Here is a 322-nt window from a genome sequence, read left to right on the forward strand (position 1 = left end):
CAGCAGCAGCAGCAGCAGCTGCTGCTGCAGCAGGAGCATGATGGCCCAGAGCGAAATGTCTGGGTACTGAGGTGTCTGTACAGCTGAGAGAGTAATCTACGCCGTGCCAGAGCGGAGCACTCCACGCGCTGCTGAGCTCAAGGGCTGGGGCCCAGCTGTCTTCGTCGCCGCATAGGTCCCTAATATCTTTTTCTATTTGTGCTGCTAGGCCTCTCCGAACCTCAGCAACAATCTGCTGCTGTTCAATACCTTCTGCTGCTGCATCCAGTCTATCTATCGCTTGCTGCGCTGCTATCACACGCTGCAGCAGCTGCCGCCGCGG

Source organism: Eimeria mitis, genomic scaffold, assembly GCF_000499745.2.
Source record: "Eimeria mitis Houghton genomic scaffold, Emh_scaff2677, whole genome shotgun sequence".
Lineage (NCBI taxonomy): Eukaryota > Apicomplexa > Conoidasida > Eucoccidiorida > Eimeriidae > Eimeria > Eimeria mitis.